Below are 12,136 nucleotides of genomic sequence, written 5' to 3'. Positions count from 1 at the left end.
GCTAAAGGCAAAGGAGAAAAGGAAAGATATACCCATCTGAATGCAGAGTTCCAAAGAATAGCAAGGAGACATAAGAAAGCCTTCCTCAGTGATCAGTGCAAAGAAATAGAGGAAAACAATCAAATGGTAAAGACTAGAGATCTCTTCAAGAAAATTAAAGATATCAAGGGAACATTTCATGCAAAGACGGGCTCAATAAAGGACAGAAATGGTATGGACCTAACAGAAGCTGAAGATATTAAGAGCTGGCAAGAATACACACAGTTATACAAAAAAGATCTTCATGACCCAGATAATGACGATAGCATGATCACTCACCTAGAGCCAGACATCCTGGAATGCGAAGTCAAGTGGGCCTTAGGAAGCATTTCTATGAACAAAGCTAGTGGAGGTGATAGAATTCCAGTTGAGCTATTTCAAATCCTAAAAGATGATGCTGTGAAAGTGCTGCACTCAATATGCCACAAATTTGGAAAACTCAGCAGTGGCCCCAGGACTGGAAACGGTCAGTTTTCATTCCAGTCCCAAAGAAAGGCAATGCCAAAGAATGCTCAAACTACCACACAATTGCACTCATCTCATACACTAGCAAAGTAATGCTCAAAATTCTCCAAGCCAGGCTTCAGCAATATGTGAACCATGAACTTCCAGATATTCAAGCTGGATTTAGAAAAGGCAGAGGAACCAGAGATCAAAGTGCCAACATCTGCTGGATCATTGAAAAAGCAAGAGAGTTCCAAACAAACCTCTACTTCTGCTTTGTTGACTATGCCAAAGCCTTTGACTGTGTGGATCACAATAAACTGTGGAAAATTCTGAAAGAGATAGGAATACCAGACCACCTGATCTGCCTCTTGGGAAACCTGTATGCAGGTCAGGAAGCAACAGTTAAAACTGGACATGGAACAACAGACTGGTTCCAAATTGGGAAAGGAGTACGTCCAGGCTGTATACTGTCACCCTGCTTATTTAACTTATATGTAGAATACATCATGAGAAATTCTGGACTGGATGAAGCATAAGCTGGAATCAAGATTGCCAGGAGAAATATCAATAACCTCAGATATGCAGATGACACCATCCTTATGGCAGAAAGTGAAGAACTAAAAAGCCTCTTGATGAAAGTGAAAGAGGAGAGTGAAAAAGTTGGCTTAAAGCTCAACATTCAGAAAACTAAGATCATGGCATCCAGTCCCATCACTTCCTGGCAAATAGATGGAGAAACAATGGAAACACTGGCAGAGTTTATTTTCGGGGGCTCCAAAATCACTGCGGATAGTGACGACCGCAGCCATGAAATTAAAAGGCACTTGCTCCTTGGAAGAAAAGTTATGACCAACCTAGCAGCATATTAAAAAGCAGAGACATTACTTTGCCAACAAAGATCCATCTAGTCAAAGTTATGGTTTTTCCAGTAGTCATATATGGATGTGAGAGTTGGACTATAAAGAAAGCTGAGCACAGAAGAATTGATGCTTTTGAACTGTGGTGTTGGAGAAGTCTCTTGAGAGTTCCTTGGACAGCAAGGAGATCCACCCAGTCCATCCTAAAGGCAATCAGTCCTGAATATTCATTGGAAGGACTGATGCTGAAGCTGAAACTCCAATACTTTGGCGACCTGATGCGACGAGCTGACTCATTTGAAAAGACCCTGATGCTGGGAAAGATTGAAGGCAAGAGGAGAAGGGGACAAGAGAGGATGAGATGGTTGGATGACATCACTGACTCAATGGACATGAGTTTGAGTAAACTTCGGGAGTTGGTGATGGACAGGGAGGCCTGGCTTGCTGCAGTCCATGGTTGCAAAGAGTGGGGCACGATGGAGTGACCGAACTGAACTGAACTGAAATACTTTTCACTGTTCAACTCTTATAGCAATGATACACAGCTACAGTGCTGAGACACCCTGGAAGTTTCCAGATACCCAGTGTAGAGACATGTCCTAACTTACTTTTTCTTTAAGTATAACACCCAAGTTCATACTGATTTTGCTAATAAGCTAATAGTCTCAAATTAGTTCAATGTATGGTTCAAAAGTTTGGTCCTGTTCCCTTAGTCAGGCTTATGTAACTTTAAAAGAGCCAAAGCTTGAGTCTACATATAGCAAAATGACATGCAATTTAAAAAAACACTGTTTTAGTTCTACTTTCAAAGTTTATGTTGTTAAGGAGGATGTGGCTTTGTAAGCTGATAATTTAATGAGTGGCTAATGCATATATCCGGAGAAGGCAATGGCACCCCCCTCCAGTACTCTTGCCTGGAAAATCCCATGGATGGAGGAGCCTGGTGGGCTGCAGTCCATGGGGTTGCTAGAGTCGGACACGACTGAGCGACTTCACTTTCACTTCTCACTTTCATGCATTGGAGAAGGAAATGGCAACCCACTCCAGTGTTCTTGCCTGGAGAATCCCAGGGACGGGGGAGCCTGGTGGGCTACCATCTATGGGGTTGCACAGAGTCGGACATGACTGAAGCGACTTAGCAGCAGCAGCAGCAGCAGTACATATATCAAAGTTTAGATAATTCCTTACTCTTAGAGTGTGTTGATACCTTGAATGTAGTGTGCTCAGTCACTAAGTTGTGTCTAACTTTTTGACCCCATGGACTGTAGCCCACCAGACTCCTACGTCCATGGGACTCTCCTGTCAAGAATACTGGGGATCCATTATAACTTAGGTGTACTTTTGCATGAATTTTTAATGTTTTATAAGAAAGGGCTTTTTGTTGTTTGTTTTTTTAATGTAATTCAATATTTGTTTGAATTTTAGAGATGAGAACAACAGTGAAAAAAAGAATTGTCCTGAAGCCATTAAAAGCATAATTGTGTCTTGGGATGGACTTTTCCTATGATAGCATCTTCTTAGCACATTAAGTGCTGTATCTCATACAAGGTCAGTTCAGTTCAGTTCAGTTCAGTCACTCAGTCGTGTCCGACTCTTTGCGACCCCATGAATCGCAGCTCGCCAGGCCTCCCTGTCCATCACCAACTCCCGGAGGTCACCCAAACTCATGTCCATCGAGTCGGTGATGCCATCCAGCCATCTCATCCTCTGTCGTCCCCTTCTCCTCCTGCCCCCAATCCCTCCCAGCATCAGAGTCTTTTCCAATGAGTCAACTCTTCGAATGAGGTGGCCAAAGTACTGGAGTTTCAGCTTTAGCATCAGTCCTTCCGAAGAACACCCAGGACTGATCTCCTTTAGAATGGACTGGTTGGATCTCCTTGCAGTCCAAGGGACTCTCAAGCGTCTTCTCCAACATCACAGTTCAAAAGCATCGATTCTTCAGCACTCAGCTTTCTTCACAGTCCAACTCTCACACCCATACATGACTACTGGAAAAACCAAAGCCTTGACTAGATGGACCTTTGTTGGCAAAGTAATGTCTCTGCTTTTGAATATGCTATCTATGTTGGTCTTAACTTTCCTTCCAAGGAGTAAGCGCCTTTTAATTTCATGGCTGCAATCACCATCTGCAGTGATTTTGGAGCCCCCAAAAATAAATTCTGACACTGTTTCCACTGTTTCCCCATCTATTTCCGAGGAAGTGATGGGACCAGATGCCATGATCTTAGTTTTCTGAACGTTGAGCTTTAAGCCAACTTTTTCACTCTCCTCTTTCACTTTCATCAAGAGGCTTTTGAGTTCCTCTTCACTTTCTGCCATAAGGGTGGTGTCATATGCATACCTGAGGTAAAAATGATGTAACTGGGAATATTATGTTAAATGAAAGAAAAGAACAATAACAGTAAAGATGCTGACATCAATAACATATATAATGGATGTGACTAAACTAGTTTCATGAAATTTGAGCATGTAAAAGAGCATTATATATAAAATAGTAAATTATTGCCCAGAATGATTATGTCAGTAACTAAAAGAATAAATTAACCTGAATCACTCTGTTGTACCCTTGAAACTAACACAACATTGTAAATCAATTATACTTCAATAAAAAATTAAATAATTTTTAAAAAGAATAAGTTAGGGCTTCCCTGGTGGTCCAGTGGTTAAGAATCCACCTGCCAAAGCAAAAGACACAAATTCAATTCCTGATCTGGGAATATCCCACATGCCTGGGGGTAATTAAGCCTATGTCCCAACTACTGAGACGGAGCTCTAGATCAGCAACAGTAGAAAACCCAGGAGCCGAAACAAAGATCCAGTGCAGCCAAAATAAAAAATAATTAAATATTGTATATAGGCATTTGACTCTAGCAGCCATTCTCACCAGGGGCTACTTTCCCTTCCAAAGACATGTGTCAATGTCTGGACACATCTTTGGTTGTCACAGGTGGCAGGAAGGGGGGCACTGGGGTACTGCTCGCATCTAGTGGGCAGAAGCCGGCAAGGCTGCCAACCAACCTACAAGGCACAGAGCAGTCCCTGCAACAAAAGTGTATTTGGCCCAACATGTTAACAGTGCTGAGGTTGAGAAACTCAGGCTTATGTCATCTTCATTCCAAAGAGTTTATATATTCAAGCTGGCCTTAAAAAGCTTTTGAGGGAATTCTCTGTGGACCAGTGGACCCTGTGGACTCCTCCATCTCACTGCTCTGGCCTGGGTTCAGTTTCTGGTCAGGAATCTAAAACTCCCACAAACCGTGAAGCCCAAAAATAAAAAAATATCTTTGGGGAATCTTGTCATCAGGAAAATAAGGGATTGCTTATTCGAAGAGTGGCCTTATGTTTGGGTTTATAAGAGATTTTAAAGTTTCCTTCATCAAACAAATATTTTCAATGAATAAATTTACCTTAAACTTTAAATGATGATAGTTGATTGTAGATTGATCAATCAATCCAAAATCTGACCACCTGTCACCATCTGCACTTTCACGGCTCAGGTCCAAGCCACCATCATGTCTCACCCGGATGTGGCCCCTCACTGTTCTCCCTGCTTCCACGTCACAGCTCTTTCAGTCTGTTCTCAACACAGTAGTGCAGTTGAGCTTATTAAATGTCATCATCAGTCAGACCACATCATTCCTCTGCTCAAAACCCACCAGTGACTTCCACCTCACTAGAGTAAAAGTTGAAGTCCTGGAATTCCCTGGTGGTCCAGTGGTTAAGAATCCACCTGCCAACGCAGGGCACATGGGTTTGTTCCCTGGTCCAGGAAGATCCCACATGCCTCAGGGCAATTAAGCCCGTGTGCTGAAACTACTGAGCCTGTGTTCTAGGACCTGCACGCTCTAACAAGAGAAAGAATTCAATGAGAAGCCTGTGCACTGCAACCAGAGAACCCACTCACAGCAACAAAGACCCAGTGCAGCCAAAAAATAAATAAATAAAATTATCTTTTTAAAAGCCCAAGTCCTTTAAAATGCCCCCAAGGGCATACAAGACCTGAGCTCATCTCCAACTTCTCACCCCCCCACTCCCAAGTCAGACCACTTTGCTGATCTCCAGCAGCACACCAGGCATGCACCTGCCTCAGCTTTTTCACCTGCTGTTCTCTCGGCCTAGAATTCTCCTCCCCAGGCACCCAGAGTTCAGGTCTTTACTCAAATGTCACCTCCTCAGTAAGGCTTCCCCAGTTACTTAAGCAAATTGCAGCCATTCGCTGACATGCCTAGGCCCTCCTACCTTGCTTTATTTTTCTCCACAGCACTTATCACATTTAACACATCGTATATTTCACTTGTTTACTTCGTATATTTTACTCGTTTTCTTATCTATGTCCCCAGCTAGGTTGTAAGTTCCTTGAGAGCAGGGATTTGTTTGTTGATTACAGTACTGTATCCAATTACCTGGAACACTGCCTGGCACATTGCAGGTGCTCCTTGATTAAGTTTATTGAATGAATGAATAAGGTTAAAAAGACGATGTGACTTATCCAAAGCAACATAGCTGGTAGATGGAACAGGAATTAGAGTCCAGATACATTAAACTCTATATACCCTAAACCCTAGTTCAGTCCTGCACGGCTCCTTTTTAAAATAACTTTATTTATTGATTTATTCGTTGTTGACTGTGCCGAGCCTCCACTGCTGCTCGGGTGTTTCTCTAGTTGTGGCAAGCGGGGACTGCTCTCTAGTTGAGGTGCGTGGGTTTCTCACTGCAGTGGCTTCTCGTTATGGAGCACAGACTCTAGGCGTGCGGGCTTCAGTAGTTGCGGCACGTGGGATCTAGAGCACAGGCTCAGTAGTTGTGGCATACAGGCTTAGTTGGTCCACGGCATCTTCCTGCACCAGGGATCAAATGCGTGTCTCCCTCATTGGCAGGCAGATTCTTTACCACTGAGTCACGAGGGAAGCCCTGCACACCTGTTACAAAGGCTCTGGTGACTTCATTCTGCTCTCTCAAGCTATCCTTCACTCAGAGTGACGTGGACACTTTCTTTCTGGGAACAATCCTTTTCTCACCCATCGGTGGAGGATGTGTGAGGAAGAGCATCAGAGAAAAGAGCATGGGTTCTTGAATCAAAGACACTTGAGTTCAAAACCTTGACTGCCACCAAGTCTCTGTTTGAATTTGGAAAAGCCAACTTACCTCTTCAAACTTGTTTCAGAATCTGCAAACTGGGAATAGCATAAGTACTTCACTCTGTTGTGACGAATACATGACAAAAAAAAAGTTATGAAGATTGAAAAAGAAAAGCAAATCATTTTCACATGCAATATGATTTATAGAAAAATTAAAGCTATTCCATGGGAAAATTATTAGAATCAATAAAAGACCTCAGTAAGATTTCTGGATATAAAATCAATAATAAAAATCATTTATGTTCCAGAGTTTCTCTGATGATCCAGTGGTTAGGACTCAGTGCTTTCACTGCTGTGGCCAGGGTTCAGTTCCTGGTCAGAAAACGTGGATTCTGCAACCCATGAAGTGTGGCCAAAAAGAAAAAAAAAATCAATCATGTTCCTATAAACAAGCAATAAACAGAAAATGTCATTTTTTAAGACCCAATTTATGATACCAAGAAAACTATGTTGGCCTAAGATGTATTGAGTCTTAATGGAGGAAATTATAAAATTATTGAAAAATAGCTAAATGAGAACTAGATGCTGAAAAAATCAAAAAGGAAATCAAAATATACCTAGAAACAAATTACAATGAAAACACAACTCAAAACCTATGGGATGCAATAAAAGCAGTACTAAGAGGAAAGTTGATACAAGCCTACCTCAAGAAACAAGAGATACATCAAATAAATGGCATGACCTTACACCTAAAGCAACCAGAAAAAGAAGAACAAAAAACCCCACAAAGTCAATAGAAGGAAATAAATCATAAAAATCAGAGCAAAAATAAATGAAAAAGAAATCAAGAAGAATTAGATGAATGGGTACATGCAAAATATTCATTCATGGAATCATCAATATCATAAAGATGTAAGTTCTTCCCAATTAAATCAATAAGCTCAGTGCCAGTTCAATCAAAATCCAAATAGATATTAATTAACTATATGCTAGGAGTACTTTCACAATGTATATATATCAAATCACTATGATGTACATCTTAAATATCTTACAATTACATTTGTCAATCATACCTCAATAAAGCTGGGGTAAAAATAACATGTAAAGCACTCCAAAAAAAAAAAATCCCAATAGAGTTGTGCAAGGAACTTTACAAGCTGATCCTAAAATTCCTAAAATTCCAGATGCAAAAGCAAAGAGCCAAGACTAGCCAACAAAAGTGTGATGCACACAAGAACATAGACACATGATAGAATTTCTGCTATCTCATGTTGTTGTTGTTTTCAGTTGCTAAGTCACGTCTGACTCTTTGCAACCCCATGGACTGCGGCATGCCAGGCTTCTCTGTCCATCACTATCTCTCTGAGTTTACTCAAACTGATGTCCACTGAGTCAGTGATGCCATCCAACCATCTCATCCTTTGTTGCCATCTTCTCCTCTTGCCCTCAATTTTTCTCAGCATCACGGTCTTTTCCAATGAGTCAGTTCTTCACATCAGGTGGCTGAAATACTGGAGCTTCAGCTTCAGCATCGGTCCTTCCAATGAATATTCAGGACTGATTTCCTTTAGGATGAACTGGTTTGATCTTCTTGCAGTCCAAGGAACTCTCAAGAGTCTTCTCTACCACCAGAGTTCAAAAGCATCAATTCTTCAGCGCTCAGCCTTCTTTATGGTCCGACTCTCACATCCATACATGACTACTGAAAAACCATAGCTTTGACTATATGGACCTTTATCGGCATAGTGACGTCTTTGCCTTTTAAAACACTGTCTAGGTTTGACATAGCTATTCTTCCAAGGAGCAAGCATCTCTTAACAAGTCTTAGTATAATGTTATAGTAGTAAGACAGGGTAGTATTAACAATGGGACAAGCAGATAGACAAAAGGAATAAAATAGACATACTGGAAAGAGAGATCACAAAAAGAGATCATAAACATGGAAATTTGATATATATGACAGAGTTGCCATTACAGATCAGTAGAGTAGATACTCGGAGAAGGCAATGGCACCCCACTCCAGTACTCTTGCCTGGAAAATCCCATGGACGGAGGAGCCTGGTGGGCTGTATAGTCCATGTGGTCGTGAAGAGTCGGACACAACTGAGTGACTTCACTTTCACTTTTCACTTTCATGCATTGGAGAAGGAAATGGCAACCCACTCCAGTGTTCTTGCCTGGAGAATCCCAGGGACGGGGGAGCCTGGTGGGCTGCCATCTATGGGGTCACACAGAGTCCGACACGACTGAAGCGACTTAGCAGCAGCAGCAGCAGAGTAGATACTTGTGAAAATCATTGGCTATCCATTAGGGGGAAAATACAACAAAATTAGATTCCTACTTCACACCATATCCAGAATTAAACTTCTATTGACATAAAGAACTAGCTATGATGATAAAAAAAACTTTGTATAGAGGAAAATATCTTTATGAGCTAAGGGTCAGGGAAATTTTACAGATTCGATCATTAGTCAAGGAGTTAAGATCCCACATGCCTCACAGCCAAAAAGCCAGAGCATAAACAGAAACAATATTGTAATAAATTCAATAAAGACTTTAAAAACTACCCACATCAAAAAAGTCTTTAAAAAAGAAAAAAGACATTGAAATTATTAATATTATAACAAAGAAAAATTGGATAAATGTGATCATCTAAAGTTAAAAACTGCATACTTCAAAGGATACTATAAAAGTAGTAAAGAAAAAAAAAAAGTAGTAAAGAAATAAGTCACAGACCAGGAGAAGATATTTATATCATATGTATCAAAGGATTTTCAGGCATAATATGATAGTAATTCCTAAAAACCAGTAACTTAAAGAAAAGCCCTTAAAATGGGTAAAGAAAGAAGTAGGCAGTTTACAAAAGAAAAAGCCTGAAGGCTAACAAACATAAAAATATGGTCAAAAGATATGGTCAAAATATGGTCAAAAATATGGTTTCAGAAAAATCAGGAGTTCAAGTTTAAACAAACCTACTATGTTGGAAAAAATGAAAGTCTGCCAATTCCAAGTACCAAGGAGGATGTAGAACAGTGGAAACCCTCATTACACTGATAAAAAGAATGACAAATGGTGCCACCATTTTGGAAATTAATTTCATACTAAAGTTTAATGTGCACGTTCTTCTTAGGTTCACACTGGAGATATTAATATTTGTATGTTTCTCAATGTAATCCTGTACATCAGTGTAATCCTATACATATGTTAAAATGAACAGAGCTACATGTAATAACCTGGATAATAAACATAATACTAAACTAAAACAGCGAGCTGCAGAAGGATGTGTATAACATGATACTGTTTCCTAAGACTTTAAACATTATTATTATTGGTGGGCACAATACAGATGCATCAATAGATAAAGACAGATTCAGGTTATGATTATGCCTGGGGAGAGAGGGAGGGAGCAGGGTTAGTAAGGATACACAGAAGGCTTCTATTATATCTTCAATATTCTAGTTAACTCAGCAGTAGGTGCACAGTATTTTGTAATATGTATTTATAAATATACCCAAGCCTGGGATTTGCAGAGATAATTTGGAGAAAGAGAAGTCAAGAAAGTGGTTGGTGGTGGTTCAGTGGTTAAGAATCCACTTGCCAATGCAGGGGACATAAGTTCGATCCCTGGTCCTGGAAGACCTCATACGTCAAGAAACAACCAAGCCCGTAGGCCATAACTACTGAGCCTGTGCTCCAGAGGCCAACATCTTCAGCAATAGAAGCCACCAAAATGAGATGGTCCCAGTTCCCACCACTAAAGAGGGTCCACTCAGCAACGAAGACCCAGCGCAGCCAAAATAATTAATTAAAAGAAAAAAAGAAAGTGCCACATTGTATATCAAGATTTACAATAAAGTTATAGTAATTAAAATAGGATGGGGAATTCCCTGGTGATCCAGTGGTTAGGACTTGGAGATTTCATTGCCATGTGCCTGGATTTAATACTCCCTCATAGCTCAGTTGGTAAAGAATCCCCCTGCAATGCAGGAGACCTAGGTTCTATCTCTGGGTTGGGAAGATCCCCTGGAGAAGGGAAAGGCTACCTACTCCAGTATTCTGCCCTGAAGAATTCCATGGACTGTATAGTCCATGGGGTCGCAAAGAGTCAGTCACGACTGAGCGACTTTCACTTTCAGGGAATTAAGATCTGTCAAGTTAGCTCCGCAAGCGGTACTGCCAAAAAAAAAAAAAAAAAAAGGACAAGGTTAGACAAATAGTGCAAATGGGCAGAATAGAGAAAGAATCACTGGAGGAGGGGGATGACTACAAAACCAGAGACCTCAGAGCCTGTAAGTCACTGGGGCGGCAGACTCTTTCACCATCCCGGGGATGGCAGCCCTGATGCTCAGCCATCCTGAAACCTCCATGACTCCTCATCACAGCCTCAGTTTCTCTCTCTGACTCTCTCACTTACTCACCTTCCCTCAAACTTTGGGAGGTTGAATCCCATCTCTGCCTCTTAACATGGTCCCCTGAGCCTCTTCATCTATGAATCAAGAATGACACCTTCAACCTCATCGTGGAATTAAGTTTGGACCTAATTCCTGGACCGTGCCTGGCCGCGGGTCCCGACTCTCCTCACTCCTCTTCCTCGTCTCCTCTCTCTCTCTCTCTCTCTCCCTCCTTTGGTCAGGGCTGAGTCCCACGGGCTCCCCATCTCCAGCCTGGGCACAACTTGGACAGCAGTGAGAAGTGCTCCCCTTCCCCTCGCTTGTAAGAGGGATCACCTCATCCTGCACTGGATCCTGAAAGGAAGCCTCAGGGGTGGGGCAGGGCCCCCAGGGGTGAGATACGGGGAGAAGATTCAGGCCCAGGGGACTCAAGGGAGCGGGTCTCCCTGACAATTTAGGGCAAGAGAGGACTTAGGCTGGAAGGAGCCCTCCGTTTTCCAGCCCCCACTGCTCACCCTGCTAGACTGCCCCGTTAAAAGAGAGGCTGGGAATTTCCTGGCGATCCGGTGGTTAGGCACTTTCACTGCTGAGGACCCGGTTTCAATCCCTGTTTGGGGAAGAGAATGAAATCGGGTGTTCTGAGAACAAGGATAAGAGGGAATCATTTCACTGTGCGTTCTTTCTTTCATATCTACTGAACTTTTAACTGGCTCCTTTGTGACCTCTTTATAAAAACTTTTTTTTTTAATTTAATAAATAAAAAAGAGATGGAGTCTGATGTCAGAGTTGAAGTGTTAGTGGCTCAGTCATCTCTGCCTTTTCACAACCCCATGAACTGTAGCCCGCCAGACTGCTCTGTCCATGGAATTCTCCAGGCAAGAATACTGGAGTGGGTAGCCATTCCTTTCTCCAAAAGTGAAACTGTTAGTTACTCAGACTTGCTGCAAAGTTGCTTCAGTCGTGTCTGAGTCTGTGCGACCCCATAGATGGAAGCCCACCAGGCTCCCCGGTCCTTGGGATTCTCCAGGCAAGAATACTGGAGTGGGTTGCCATTTCCTTCTCCAATGCATGAAAGTGAAAAGTGAAAGGGAAGTCGCTCAGTCGTGTCTGACTCTTAGCGACCCCATGGACTACAGCCTACCAGGCTCCTCCATCCATGGGATTTTCCAGGCAAGAGTACTGGAGTGGGGTGACATTGCCTTCTCCGAAGACTTAACTAGATCTAAATTCCATTGCTGCCTGCTAGCTGTGGCATATCAGGCAAGTTTCTTAACCTCTCTGAACATCTGTGGAAACATAGCTACAAAATGAGGGTTATAGCCCT

The sequence above is a fragment of the Bos indicus x Bos taurus genome, chromosome 2 (genome assembly GCF_003369695.1).
Source record: "Bos indicus x Bos taurus breed Angus x Brahman F1 hybrid chromosome 2, Bos_hybrid_MaternalHap_v2.0, whole genome shotgun sequence".
NCBI lineage: Eukaryota > Metazoa > Chordata > Mammalia > Artiodactyla > Bovidae > Bos > Bos indicus x Bos taurus.
Note: the sequence above shows the minus strand (reverse complement) of the source record.